We start from the raw sequence: 13041 nt of genomic DNA, 5'->3' as shown, positions 1-13041 counted from the left end.
ACAAACCGGCCATAATAGGGTATTTTTTCTAGAAGAAAAAAGACCTAAAAATTGCACAAATCATGCTCATAGGGTGACTAGTCCAAGTCTTTTCCCTTGTGTCAATTCGCTCGTTTCAAGCTTTTCGAAATTTTTTCTTTATCTCATGTGATTGAGTATGAGAAACTGTGGAACTAATTTTTTTCTGGAAAATGGAAAATCGTCGGCTGGAAAGGTGGTTTATATGAAAGTCAAATATCCACTCGGAAAATTCCTAAACTTTGCGTTCACCTCCCACCGTCCATTCGAAACCGATTCCATTACATTTTTTTCATTGAGGAACTTTTTGAGAGCTATAAGCCAGGGTTTCCACGGTTGGCTAGCCTGTTAACAATATTTTAGAATTGATTCAGTATTACTTCCGTATCAACTTCTAGGTCCTAGAAATCGTAGAAGTTTGAAAATATAATAGTAACCTGTGTTATCTTGAGTTAGTATAAGGCTGGGGATATGTAGGGTTTAGGTCGACCTGTAACCTCAAAATTAAAAACCTGAAATTTACGTGACTTGATTTACTGTCACAAACATTCAACTATGCAGCCTTTTTCTAAATCTCTTACTTCTCCAACTTCTCTTAATCATGGCCCTACGTTAGTGAAGGGCCGTGACGCAAGTCCGTTCACACTGAAAAATTTGACAAATATTTTTTTCCGCAGGACTGAGGAACATATATACACGAACTTTTTGACTTTTCCCCCTTTGCTCCTACTTCCCCCAAAGTATTTTATTCGTAATCTGGGCGTCCATACGAGTTCAACGAGCTATCACACGCCTCATAAGGTTAAAATTTGGCCGAGATATTAAATTTCAAAACTTGGAAACTTGCAGAAATTTGTATGAAGAAATTCATTTTCATACATTTTGAAATTGATGAATTTTACCAACCTTTGTTACTTTGTCACTTTGTCACTCTGTTACGGCGAAACTTTTTAATTTACCGGTGAATTTGGCTGAAATTTTCAGGGTATGTTAAGGACGTAATTCTAAGAAACTAATTTGAAGGAATTTTCTTAAAAGCTTATAATTTCGGAGCTATGAGCGTTTTGAGCCATTGAGCTATATGACCCATAACTCAGAAAATATAAAAGATAGAAAGTTCGTTTAAAAGACAAATTTATAGAGTTTCAGATTTTATTCGACACGTGTTTCATGGTTTTCCTAAAAAGTCGTCTATTTGGGAGCTATGAGCGTTTTAAGTGCGAGCTATGTCAGCCATAACTCGGAAAATACGGCAGATGGAAACCTCGTGTAAAAGACAAAGTTATAGAGTTTTAGATTCTAGTCGATACGTGTTTCATGGTTTCACTAAAAAGTCCCTTATTTGGTAGCTATGAGCGTTTTAAGTGCGAGCTATGTCAGCCATAACTAGGAAAATACGGCAGATGGAAACCTCCTGTAAAAGACAAAGTTATAGAGTTTCACATTCTAGTCGACACGTGTTTCATGGTTTTCCTAAAAAGTCGTCTATTTGGGAGCTATGAGCGTTTTAAGTGCGAGCTATGTCATCCATAACTAGGAAAATATGGCAGATAGAAAGTTCGTTTAAAAGACAAATTTATAGAGTTTCAGATTTCATTCGACACGTGTTTCATGGTTTTCCTAAAAAGTCGTCTATTTCGGAGCTATGAGCGTTTTAAGTGCGAGCTATGTCAGCCATAACTCGGAAAATAAGGCAGATAGAAACCTCGTGTAAAAGACAAAGTTATAGAGTTTTAGATTCTAGTCGATACGTGTTTCATTGTTTCCCTAAAAAGTCGCTTATTTGGGAGCTATGAGCGTTTTAAGTGCGAGCTATGTCATCCATAACTCGGAAAATATGGCAGATAGAAAGTTCGTTTAAAAGACAAATTTATAGAGTTTCAGATTTCATTCGACACGTGTTTCATGGTTTTCCTAAAAAGTCGTCTATTTCGGAGCTATGAGCGTTTTAAGTGCGAGCTATGTCAGCCATAACTCGGAAAATAAGGCAGATAGAAACCTCGTGTAAAAGACAAAGTTATAGAGTTTTAGATTCTAGTCGATACGTGTTTCATTGTTTCCCTAAAAAGTCGCTTATTTGGGAGCTATGAGCGTTTTAAGCGCGTCAAATTTTCGATTTTCGTCAAATTTTCGATATTCGTCAATTTTTCGATTTTAGTCAAATTTTCGATTTTTATCAAAGTTTTGATTTTCGTCAAATTTTCAAATTCCGTCAAAATTTTCGAATTTCGTCAAATTTTTTATTTTCGTCAAATTTTCGATTTTCGTCAAATGAAAGCTGGAAGATTCAGATCAAAGAGAAAGTTATACAGTTTTGTAAGAAGGATATTTTCGTTCAAACTGCACAATATGATTGTCTATTATCTGCGACCAAATTATAAAAAATCACAACTTACAAAAGAGCTGATATCGCCCAAAACCACTTACAGTGGAGGTGTGACGCAAGTCCTGTTATCCACTTACAAAAGAACTGATATCGGTGTAGGTGACGCTTACAGATTCGACACGCAAAAAGGTATACGTCACAAATGGCAGCTGATGAGGAAAGTACGCGAAAGGCTTATCAACAAAAATCTTACCAGAAAAATTTTAGGAAGAAAATTATAATAAAAAAGTTTGCGTCACAAGGGGCAGATGATTCGGCTTTCTTCCGTTTGAATTCCATTTTTTAAAGGAATGTATTTCACAATTTTAAAAATTTTCCTTCCTCAACATCTGCCCCTTGTGACGCAAACTTTTTTATTATAATTTTCTTCCTAAAATTTTTCTGGTAAGATTTTTGTTGATAAGCCTTTCGCGTACTTTCCTCATCAGCTGCCATTTGTGACGTATACCTTTTTGCGTGTCGAATCTGTAAGCGTCACCTACACCGATATCAGTTCTTTTGTAAGTGGATAACAGGACTTGCGCCACACCTCCACTGTAAGTGGTTTTGGGCGATTCTCCATAACGAATATATAGAGAAATGAGAGAAGTAAGAAAAATAAGAAATTTAGAAAAAGACGGCATAGTTGAAAGTTTTGTCAGTACACGGTCCCCCTGAACCAAAATAAAGTTTTGATGAAAATGCACCCAAAAATTGATTGCTGTTCTAAATAGAGGGACCCTAGGGGAGTTCAAAACGATGGTCCGTTAAGCTGGACCAGATGCTTCCCCATCCCATATATTTTTTTTCTTAGTTGTATGGGGTTGGGGTAGCATCTGGTCCAGCTTAACGGACCATCGTTTTGAACTCCCCTAGGGTCCCTCTATTGAGAACAGCTATCAATTTTTGGGTGCATTTTCATCAAAACTTTATTTTGGTTCAGGTGGACCGTGAGTAAATTTGACCTGACCTGAACTCTTTATTTAACTTGACCTGAAATGACCTTTCGTCTCGCACTTTCATGCAAACGTTCATCAAAAGTTGTTGTAAGAATTAGTAAAACAGGTCAGGTCAGGTGAAGTCGAGATAAATTCAGGTCAGATCAAGTAAGATTTTCAATTTTCAGGTTCATCAGGTTCAGGTTCGAATCAGGTTTCAGGTTTTCCAGGTCTGGTTTCAGGTTGACCTTAGTTCGTAAAAGATGATCGAAAGCCTTATGTTCTTGGATCGCAACGATAGGGATAAGGAATGATCAGTGGTTAGGAACTGACATATAATTACCTCAAGACAATAAATCCAGAAAAACATGAAAAAAAATCCGGTAAAAATACGAGAAAGTTATTGGTTCTAGAGCTTGGAAGATAATGGAACATCACTGATGATCAGGAAGGTACTTAAAACTAATGGATTGTATATTGTGCAGTTAGTTATCACCATTTGACACTTCTGGCGTTAAATCATCTAATAGGAAGTATTTTAGTGGAAAAATAGGGTTTATAACGACGAGTTATACAAATTTGGGTATTGAAGGGCATCCACAACATCGATGACATTTTGTTTGACATGAAAAAAGTTGTTCCACGAAATTTTCGTATTAAATCAGGCTTTCAAGAAAAGAAGAATTTTTGAATAAAGTTGTATCCTTCGGTAGATATTTGACTTTTAATTTTGCAAAAGTGATTTTCCATGTTCCAAAAAAAAAATTAGTTCCACAGTTTTTCATGACCTTAAAATCTTAAGACGTTAACGTCTTAAGACGTGGAATGAGTGAAATCCTGACATTTTTCTAAATGTTAAATGACATTTCTTCCTCCTGACACAAGGGCTGGACTAGACAATTTGGTTAAATTGATATCTAACATTAGATTCTAAGAGGCAGAAACGTAAATGATCTGGAAACACTATCAACATTTTCGTCTTGAACCCATAGAATAAAAAAGGTGAGAGAGTGTGTGTGTTTGTGTATTAAAGAGAGGGTGTATCAGAGGCAGAAGGGGTGTGTGTGTGAGAGAAAGAGATTTTAAGATTTAATCAGTAGGGTGATCATTTCTGATCAATGCACACAGATCATGGGATCCTTTGTGCTACCCTGTCATCATGAAAATCTTGAAGCCCTTTTCAAGACCTCATCTCCTTCTCAACCTATTGCCTTACGCTCTACACGAATCACTCCAGGCGAGCAAACTGATCCCTATGATTAGGTACCAAAATGATAGCTAATCCTTAGGGCAGAAAGCAAAGAGTGACTGGCGTCAACCTCGTTTCATTAGACTGTAAATTCTAGAAAGCCACTGGGAGGACAGCTGTGTCTCACCCCTTAGACCTTACACTAATGACAGCGAGTAAGGCCGCTCGATATGGACCTGGTCCAGTCTCATATTTTATAAGACTAGCCCGTTCGAACGTAAACTTTCTCTGCAGTGGGCCGATATGAAAGCCGAGCCAGACAGAAGCGTCACTCAGCAGCGCGCCACCAAAAGGTCAACCGCCAAACTTTACCACTATTTAGCCCAAAAGCCCTTACTTTCAAATTAGACTGACGGACGAGCCACCTTTGAGACGAGGACCTTCGGTGCAAAAAGCGAAATGACAGCGTGTCCAGACGATGGCACACCACTGAATAGCACAACGACCCGACACGTCGACCATATCGTCCCTTTGCAAAGAGTTTTGCATAACATGGAATACATTCCTCGAATATTAATACAGAGAGATGTACCCTCATTGAGTGTACGTTGTCTTTGCGAGGAATCAAAATAAAAGCCGGGAAAAACTAGCATCTCTCAGCGGCATTACACCACCAATCCATCCGTCGACCTTGTCCACTCTATAGCCCGAAAGCCTAAGCTCTATGAATAGTCCGGATCATTTTACTCATATAGAAACAAAACAGAACCCAGCCACATCAGTGCGTAAACTTTTAGACCATGAACCAGCCGAGAGCTAAAGCTGGCGAGTGAGGCAAAGCAACTAAGAGTCCTGGCAGTGACACACCACTGAGAAGAGTACCAATCTCGCCAAGCCTTCCTAATGTCTCCTCGCAAAGAAATTCCGCTCACAGCGTCCAAAAATTCACCGAAGTATGTTCTCGAAATATTCGTCGTGAATTTCTGTTGGTTCCAGCTGTCACTATTTTTTTCGACGGTACGCGCGGTACGCGTACACATTGTGAGGTTATGACGAGCACCGTATCATTAGCCGCACGAAACCGTTGGTTTATTGGATGATTATGCGAGAACTCCAACTTTATCGGCGACCATGGCACTTCATAACCAAGATTTAGCCAACAGAAACGTTTTTTCTGGTCAGTTCTGACTACAAAAAGTATAATTATTTTCAGACACAGAAACAAAACACTTGTTGACGTTTGCAGTGTTGTCACTGTGTGAGAGAGAGAGAAACTGGTTGTATATCTGGTAAAATTGGGCTAATTCCATCGACTAAAATTTGAAAGTCAAACCTAACTCTTCGTCGTACTAATAGTTACGTTTCATAGCAAAATTTGAGCAATAGCCAGAATATGCATTGCATTCATTACAACACATAGCACAGACTTTGTCGGTATATTTAATTCCCTTCGAATATTAAGAGCCTTACTTAATGGTTTTGTTTGTCTTTTCATCTTAATTGAAATAATTTGCTACAACAGAGCAAAGATTTGAAGTAAGTTCATAATATTGTTGTTGGAATACATCAAAATGTATTAGTGAGTTTACTTTCATAATGGGAAACTATTGTTATCGAACGTTATGAAATATGTTTTGTTTCATAACATAAACTATTCAACGAACATTTTCGAGCATTAACTATTTGTGCATTATATAGAATGTTCTACAGGGGATTTTCTACCAACATTTCCATACAATTTATATTCATTACGGCTTTTATGCACTAAATTGAACTAAACTATAGAATGGAGCACCATACGTGTACGTGTACGTATATACTACGTCCAACAAAGACCACTCCAATCAAATGTCCGTAAATTGTGTTTTACTATTTTTCCTGCACCTCGGGTCTCTCTCCGTAAATACTGCTACGAATCGAGCATATAAATTGAAAAGAAACGATTGCATTTTACAAAACATACAGAACGCTCATAAATGTACACTAACTTGATTGAATACCTGGGAATGTACTCGGTATAAAACCATATTGTAAACTCGGAAGAAACTGATCGTATACAATATTCTAAAAACCCTTACATATGCACATAAAGCTACACAAAGCGTGTATATACAAGGAAATTTAATGTTTGGAAGAAGACGAAAAAAAATGTGGAGAAATTTCCTTGTTTTTCTATCAAAGAAAAGTGTTCTCGGTTCTGGAAACACTTGGAACATAATTTTACTATGATAAAATGTAGTGTTACCATCACCAGCATTCGGATCCACATAGCATACGAAATTTCAAATTGAATATGCTTTATATGTTAACGTAACTTGGGCCATTAGTAGATGGTTGTACATGACTGCATGAGACGGCAATTTGTCTGCACATTCACACAAAAGCCCAGGAAAAATGATGGAACAGGTTCAGGGATGTGTAGCACATATATCGCATTTTTATATAATATTATAATACAGCGAACGTATACTACAGTCACAATGAGACTTGAAACATATGTGAGAAATAATATAAATTTTACTGCAAGTCATACTGCACTAACGTAAAAAAAAGCAATTTTTTCACTTTATACTTTACACCCCTTGTAATCATAAAATATTAGAGCAAACGTATGTGCAGAATATACAAATATTTTTTGTCATAAAATAATTTCGTAATTCGATGTCGCAGGAAGCATATAAACACAAAAATAAAACGTAATTTTATGCAGATATATAGAACATATTTATGTGCATTCGGTGGGTATGTGTGTATGTACAGGGAAATTCATAAATGAAGTACTTTTGTTGGTTTTCTATTCGTCGCTAATGAGTGGAAGTTTGGGTGGTTTTACATGTGCGTAAAAGTACATAACAGCACCATAAATTGTATACCACGGTAACATATCATAGAAATAGGTTATATTGTATAACAGAAAGACTTCATTGACAACCGTCTAATTTCTAGTGTGACCAGGTAGGCCCGCTAACTTCTTTCCCGGAACAGTCACCAATGTACACCAATAGACGTAAAGTCACGAGTAGATAAGGAAATAGTACGTCAATACATGCCGATTAACCACTCTTTTATTGGTACGTATTGGTGGCTATTTGCATCTATTGGCGTCTAGTGATTTCCATTGGCGTCTATTGGTTTCTGGTGATGTCTATTGGCATCTATTAGTACCAATATCAAATAGCACCAGTCAAACAAAAGCTCTGAAAATATGAAGGCGGCTCAAGTCTTTTTGTATGAACTTATAAAATGTGTGATATCGCTAGGAGTGACGCATTCTGAGTCTGATATCAAACATTTTACCATAGAGTTTTCTGAAAAAAGAAGTTGAGTCACAAATGGTGTATCTGACACTTTTGGTACAATTTCTTTGTGAAAATTTTCTCTGGCATCTGACATTTGAGAACCAAAAAACAAACAGTCAGAAGTCCTAAAATTGTACAAGTGGCAGCGGTTGGGAGTGGGAAACTTTTCTCACTATTCCTCCTCATTCGACCTCGGGAATGTAGTTCCTTAAAAAAATTCCTGGAATACCAATTTCACTTTCAACCCTATTCCCAGCTGTGACTCCTCCGGATGATGAGCTTGGAACCAACTTCCAAAGTTCTTTTTTCAATTTCCCAGCCAAATATTACCTTATTTTTACGTGTGATAGCTCGTGCGGATGTTCAGATTCCAAATATCTAAGTGGGACCAAGTGGGTGAACCAAAAAGTTGCAGTAATATGTTCCATGTTCCTTAGCCCTTTAAAATAATTTTTTTGTAGTAGTGGACCTGCGCCACGCTCGCTAACTAACGTGCGAACATGATATGTATGGAATCATCTACTTATAGTTTGAAGTTGTAAGAAAAATAGAAGTACCAATTTAAATGGCGAACTTGTCTTTGGTATATTATTGCTTTACAGCTTTAAATGAATTCTTTCTTCAGGTCTATAGGGTACGGACCCCAGTATTCGGCATAGTTTAGAATATCGGCCATCTATTGTTTAGAACAATGAAACCCAATGAAACCTATTGTTTTGGCCGATATTCTAAACTATGCCGAATACTGGGGTCCGTACCCTACATATTCTGTGAAACTATTAGACATTCTAGGAATTTTACGTTTCCTTGATGATTTTATGTAAATCGACTCATACAAAGTGTGTATGTGCGTCGGTATTGAAAGAATTTCTTAATATGCATTTCAGAAATGCGGGAGCTTCAAAATGATATTCTGACTGCTTCGTTGCCATTAGTCTTACGTAACAAAGTAACAATACAACTCATTTCCAACAAAAACTTTTAAATCCGGCAAACTTATTATTTTGTTCAATGACTGCAACATCAAATTAATAGCCGGGAAATCCTACTTCCATATGGCATTATTATTTATAATACGTAATGCATAACGGCACTCATCGACAATGTGCTGTGTAAGTGCAACAAAAATGGTTGTAAATTAAAAATCGTCAGTGAAAAAGTTGAACATTTTCTTGGGAAATTGTGAGAAACTTTTCCGTTCTGGAAAATTTTATTCGGAAATGAGAAACTCGTTATTCGACATAATTTTCGTGAAACAAAGAAATACGTTTTTCTTGTTTTCCTTTATGGGAAATACGATACACCACACATAACGGTACACGAATGTAAATCCGATTTCATCAGGAATTTTTTTTCTTCTTCTTCCTATTTTGAAGTAAACTGGTTGGGTGAACGTAAGGATGGTTGGCATAAGAATTATGGTTAAAATGTTTTCTTCTTCTTTTTTATTTGTCGAACGTGAGCAACGGAAAATGCTATGCTTTTTAAGGAAAACTCAAGCATGGCCTAGAAAGTAAGAGGTTCGTGTGCGTTTCATTTTTATTTAGGATACTCTTGACTCGAATTACGTTTTCATTGTTCAAATAATTTATTTATGCGCTGGTGGATAAGGATGTTGTTGAATTATTAAATCACTTTCGCTGTAAGTGTTAAACATCATATATCAACGTAAATTTTCATTGTACCTACAAAACGCTATATGTACGTTATGCGGTATAATAGGGTAGGGTTATCATCGGAATGTTAGCATATTCAAGCAAAAAGTTGAGGCATTTACCACAATGTGTATAAACAAGTGGTGTGTAATATTTCATTGCTCCAAAGTGTCACATGTAGACGAACATTCCCAGACACAATATAAATTTTAATGCTTCGACAATTACGCATTTAAATTTTTTATGTCGATTTGGCGCAGACAGCTTTTAATGTACTTAATGGTGAACAATCACCATTTTGTTGCGCTCAGTAAAATTGCTTTGAGAAGTGGTGAACATTTTCGGTTACCAAATCCCCTGTGATGTATATTTCGATGACAAAGTTAGAAACTTTCTTTCTTTCTTTGTATCATCCCAGTTAAACAGCGACAATGTCACCTTCAATTCGTGCGAATGTTGTGAATTGAGTACATTTAATAAACCTAAAGATAAATAAGATTAAAAGGTTTTTGCCAAATGAAAAACCGTTTTTCTTAGAAGGAACTTTCGTATTTCACGGCTACGAACATCCAGCTTAATAACATTTCGTGTGCTTATCTTCATCATTTTAATTTTTAAAATAAATTCGTCTTAAATTTAATGATTTCTTGAAATTTCCTTCGGTCAAACATTAAAACACATAAAGATGAAGTTGAAGTGTACTTTAAAAATGTTAAGCGGAACTTTTCAAACACTTTTTTAATGAATTACCACTAACGTCTTTTCAAGTACGTATACGATGTGCAGCTATTTTTTTTTGTCTTGCTGTCCTTTTAAAAAGTTAACCTGACTTTCTAGCAAATCATAAGTCAAAATCTTCTAAGCAAATCTCTTTTTTTTTGCAGAAAAGTCAGGAAAACCACTACACGTTAAACTAATAAACTCTACGGGTGTTTTGTCAAACTTTTCATTAATTGGCACCACATCCATAAAATTGTGTAAGTCGATCTTCCGGAGAGTGGTGTCTCTTTTCTTCATTCTACCTTGTATGGTTCGCCATTTTTCGAAAGATGTCGCTGCAACAAACCCGGTGTCAACAGAAAAATAATTAATTTTTTACTCCACGGATTTTCGTCAAATAAAATGCACATGACCTCAGGACTCTGGAACAGTAATTAGTTTTACATCGACTTGGCGATAAGAGTCTTAAAAAGGATGTGGTGAAATGATAGCAAACGTTTTTTAAATCGCTTATTTCCAAGAAAATATAGGGCCGATTGCAAAAGAGTTTGAACTTCAAGCAATTGAGTTTTTAATGACAGCTGTCAAATGAAAAAAGTTTCCACATTCTTTTACAGCGCACTAATGTTTGAAGTGCGTTTGTTGAGTAAAAAATAACTATTTTTTGGTGACACCGAGTATCTTGCAGCGACATCTTTCGAAAAATGGCAAACCATACTCTATCGGTAGTGTGGATATAGAATAGAGAAAAGAGAATTGAAGTTGTAATCCCTCTCCAGAATTGCAACTGTAGGGAAAATTGGAATGAAAAACATTTTTCATCGAAAAGAGGGTCAGATATTGTTGGTGTGGAAAAGAGGACGAAAGTTTTTTTTTGTTATAGAAACTGGTTTCTAGTGTTACATGTTTGGGGACGGTAAGTGCATTTTCCCTGTCACGAGCAGTGATGTAAAGTGCACTTTACCGTGCATAAGCATGTAAAACTTTTTTTCACCATTCTTCTTCGTTTGACCTTTGAACATCATAAAAAATGACTGACTTACCAACCTCCTGCACTACACAAGCTGCGCAACACATACCTGGGAGTTTATTCAGGTGGAAATAATTTTCTATACGTGCGAGAGTGTATTGGTGTGAATGTAATGGCGATACATAACTAAGAATAGATATTTAATCACATCCGTAGGGAATGAATATTGCTTGACGTTTGCACAAACACACTCGAACAAGCCCTCGTGTGCGTAAATGTCTCGTTATATACTTCATCTCGCTGCACGTATCAATGGGATAAATTATGGAAACGGTGACTTAATTGGGAAGGTTCACTATCCGAGGCGAAGTCAGTGAACACTTTTTTTCAGATTTGTCAGCTTGGGACGATCAGTTTATTGATCTCAAAACAACACACATCTGGTGATCCGGTAAACACACACGAAACTTTTCCATTGATTGTCCCATTGACCTCTCGTTTATGCGTTAAATTTGTTAGAGTATGCATGCAATCGTAGCACTCTCGAGTATCATAGTTCACATACTTTCTCATTAAAGAAAATTTTCTTCTCATTCCAAAATAAAACTTCGTTCTGTTAAGACGTGTTTTCACTGAAACGTAATAGGTTATGCGCCCAGCAACTGAAACGGAACAGAAAAACAACAGAGGGTTGTAACGAAGTACAAAAGGAATCAACACGCGACAGCAGTGGGTTGTCGAAAAAGAAAATTGGACAGAAAAAGCAGTGGGCTTTCCGGTGAAACGATCTTGGCAGTAGGTCAAGCGTTCATATAGCAGAGGGCTATATCCGGTGAATCGATCTTGACAGAGGGTCAAGCGTTCATATAGCAGTGGGCTATATCCAGTGAATTGATCGTGACAGTGGGTCAAGCGTTAATATAGCAGTGGGCTATATCCAGTGTAAGGATCTTGACAGTGGGTCAAGCATTCATATAGCAGTGGGCTGTATAAATTCATCGAACTCGGCAGTGGGTCGAGCGGACGAACAGCAGTGGACTGTATCAATTCATAACACTTGGCAGAGGGTCAAGCATTCATAAAATCAGTTGGTTGAACATTCATGCAGCAGTGGGCTACGTCGTTTCATCAAACTTGGCAGAGAATCAAGCGTTTACATATCAGCGTAGGAGCGTGCTACATATCAAGTCGAATCTCATTTGAAGAAAATGGAGTCGGAAAAACACGAAATCAAGAAACAATTTATCTTCAACGGTAAAGACTTCAACAACTGGAAGTTTCGTGTGGAGATACTATTGAGGGAGCATGATGTTGAAGAGTTCATAACAAAATCGCTGGGAGAATATGATGAAGCAACGTCATAGAAAGAAAGAACAAACTGAAGGAAGAACTCAAGAAGAAGGAACGAAAATGCTTTTCTCTAACGATTATCTCGAATATTTCAAAGAAAAGGATAGCCCGAAGGATGCATGGACGTCTCTATGTGCAGCATTCGAAAGAGAAGGCGTTTCCAATCGAATGTTTCTCTGTCGTAAGCTGTTGACATTGAAGATGAAAGAAAACGAGAACTTGGAGAATCATTTGCTGACTTTCGACAAAATATTGCGTGATTTGAAGGCCGTTGGAGCAAAGTTGGAAGAAGAGCATATCGTATGCCAGCTATTGTCATCACTTCCGGTGAGCTATGATTCTGTAGTAACAGCGCTTGAAACAATGAAAGCAGAAGAATCAACCATGTAGTTAGTCAAAGGACGCTTATTGGACAGTGACATTAAAAAGAAATCAATGGTCAGTGGAGGTCAAGATCGCGAAAGTTGTGCCGAAGATCATCCGTCTGCAATGATGGGATACAACAAGAAACAAATCACCTGTTACCTATGTGGCAAG

The sequence above is a fragment of the Bradysia coprophila genome, unplaced genomic scaffold, assembly GCF_014529535.1.
Source record: "Bradysia coprophila strain Holo2 unplaced genomic scaffold, BU_Bcop_v1 contig_24, whole genome shotgun sequence".
NCBI lineage: Eukaryota > Metazoa > Arthropoda > Insecta > Diptera > Sciaridae > Bradysia > Bradysia coprophila.
The sequence above is the reverse complement of the archived record's forward strand: the minus strand, read 5'-3'. Positions refer to the sequence as shown.